This window comes from Helianthus annuus, chromosome 5, assembly GCF_002127325.2.
Source record: "Helianthus annuus cultivar XRQ/B chromosome 5, HanXRQr2.0-SUNRISE, whole genome shotgun sequence".
In the NCBI taxonomy this organism is placed as follows: Eukaryota; Viridiplantae; Streptophyta; class Magnoliopsida; order Asterales; family Asteraceae; genus Helianthus; species Helianthus annuus.
The window spans coordinates 50,555,364-50,558,363 of record NC_035437.2 but is presented as its reverse complement, the minus strand read 5'-3'; positions in this window follow the sequence as shown (position 1 = coordinate 50,558,363).

Genomic DNA, 3,000 nt, shown 5'->3' with positions numbered 1-3,000 from the left:
CTTCTTACGCATTATTCCTTTCAACTCATCCCAAGTTAACGCGTATGCTGTAGTCAGGCCCATTATTCGAACCTGAAGATTCCACCATAATCGGGCTCCATCTTGCAACAACTCAGAAACGTATGGGACTTGTTGTTCTGGCGTACAACCACTCATTCGAAAGATGGATTCCATACTTTCAATCCATTTCACAAAAGTTATGGCACCCCCAGTGCCGTCGAACTTCGGAGGCTTGTAGTTGAGGAAGTGCCAGTAGGAACAACCGTTATTTTCTAAGGTGCCTCTGCTAGGTTCGGAGCGTAGGGCCTCGTGCTGTGCTATAGCTGCAACAATTATCTCTTGAAGTTCTGCCTCAGAGGTGGGCATGCGCATTTCGCGTCTTGGCGGCATCTTCTAAAAGATGTTTCACGTAGGTTAGGTCATAGCAGGTAAAACGTACGTATGTATTCAACAATATCAGCACATAACATCTCATGCTATAAATAAATCAGCCACATAGCATCCCCTGTCATAGAACATAAACAATAGATCACTGCGATTGTATAGACACAAATCGGGACTATAATGTAAGGCTTATAGGTACACAACTGTATCATACAACATCAATGACTTAGTAGGGGACGACCCTAGACAAGCCGTGAGATCGCTGGACGTATTCCGGAATCCTTGGTTTGTCCATCTTCAAATTCCAGAACTCCACCTCAAACTTTTGGATTCCATTCCTAGAACCACATTTCTTCTCAATCATTTCCTTAAGCTCGTCCCAGCTCAGTGCATAAGCAGCATTCTGTGCCAAGGCCTGACCCTGATGGTCCCACCATGAGAGTGTGCCATCTAGAAATGACCCTGAGGTAAAGGTAACACTCTGTTGGGGTGAACAATTAGTCATTCTTAGTATGAAGTCAATCTTTTCGGACCAACGAACAAATGTAACGGCGCCTCCTGTTCCGTCGAAGTTCAAAGGCTCGTAGTTCAGGTGCTGCTCATAGGTGCAGTCAGTTGGAGGGTTATTTCCAGTAGTGCCATTGCTGTGCTAAAAGCGGAGAGCTTCATGTCGTGCAATTGCCTGTGAGTTGCGTTTTTGCAGCTCGGCTTCTATCCTTGGCAACGTACTGGTGTTTGTGTCATGCCTTGGTGGCATTCTCTTTTGCCGAAATGGCATGAAGCGGGTTAGACATCATCTCAATTGTCTAGGAGATACATAGCACCATAAGCCATCATGTAATCACCCAATTTCACACGAAAATATATTCAATGTATAAGTGAGGAAATAAATTCTGAGCCTTCACATAGGTTTGCCAATTTGGCTCGTTGCTTGAAATAGAATGATCTCGAGGCTACATCGCCTTGGTCATTCGTGTTTTAGTTATTTCCTACTACATTGGTTTTCATCAGCTTGACCCACAGAGTCCACCGGGATTTCTGTGCACTACAAGTCGTTATTACGTGGGCCCCCGTAATAATAAATTGTCTTGCACAGTTACCCCAAATTTTCCCTCGTCCAAGCAGATGATCAATCAAGGAGCAACAGCAGGTGCATCGGCATGAACAGGGTCATGCTCCAATGCGGGGTCAAGAGCAACGCCTGGCTCAGGGCCACGACTGGCTCCGGATCAACAAACTCCATCTCAAAATCAGCTGGATCAACCATCACAGGGGGTTACAGGATCCTCCAAGGGCTGGTCTAAGTGTATGAACTCAAGGTCACGGTCTGGATCAAAACCAGGTGGAAGAACAGGATCACCCTCAATACTGTGATCAAACTCAAAGCTGTGTGCGGGAACCGGTGCAGCTGATGATGCCGTATCAGGGTCGGCGTCGTGTGAATGGTGCTGCACTCCCTGTATATGCGAAAATGCGGATGTCAGAAACTCAAATGAGTCTGGGACAGGGGAATGGGCATGAGTTTCCCCTGCAGGAGCGTCCGCAAGCAGTAGGCTAATACTAGAAGCAATAGGGCCTCGCCCTCGAATGGGTCCTCCTCTAGTAGATCGTTATCGTCATCAGATGCCACGTCGGGGGGGGGGGGCATATCAACAACAGGATAAGCGGCAAGGGGCACAGGAGCAGGGATCACCGCGAGTGGCAAATTCCCAACAAGATGGCCATCAGTAGGCTCTGCTACGACTTCAGGCAGCGCAAAAGGGCTGAAAGTCATCATTGTCTGTGCCGGTAGTATCGGAAATGTACACCTCATGCTCCGATGAAACTATGTCGTCTGATACTATGGCCATGGGATTCGTAGTGCCCATCTTTCTAGTACATGATGAAAGCATGACGTTTGTAACACAAACACATATACGTATAACAATCAATCATATAATCATATAAACATGTTAGTCAACAATAAACAATCAAATAATTCTCCTAGTCCCACTAGCCTCCCAGCCTCCCAGACTGCTCTTCCTAGCCCCACTAGCCAAATCTCCCAGCCTCTCAGACTGCTTTTCCTAGTCCCACTAGCCAAATTTTTCCCAGCCTCTCAGACTGCTCTTCCTAGTCCCACTAGACAACTACCTCGGCCTCCAAGACCGAGCCTCGGCTTCTCAGACCGAGCCTCAGCCTCCCAGACTGAGCCTAAAAATAATAAGGAAAATGTGCTCAACATTTGTTTATAAAAACGTTTTGGATCTGGACTTAAGTTGTATGCAGTAAAAATGTTTTCGTGAGAGCCCTAGTGATCATAGTCTAGACTCGAGAAGGAATCCTAGTTCGCTATGATCAGAGCTCTGATACCAAGCTGTCACACCCTGGCTTTGCGGAAGCGTGGTTAATTTTGGTGTGACTTCTTAATACCATAGCTTAACCATAACAAGCTATATGAAATAAAAACCATGCGAGATCATCCATTTAATTAAGTTTTAAAAACCAAATACAATAACATTGTCTCAACGGTAACACATCCTAACGACATAAACATTGTTCAACAACCACAAACATCAACATAACATAAACACAGTTTAAGGGCTGTGACTTGTCCAGGAAAGAGTCACATTCCCT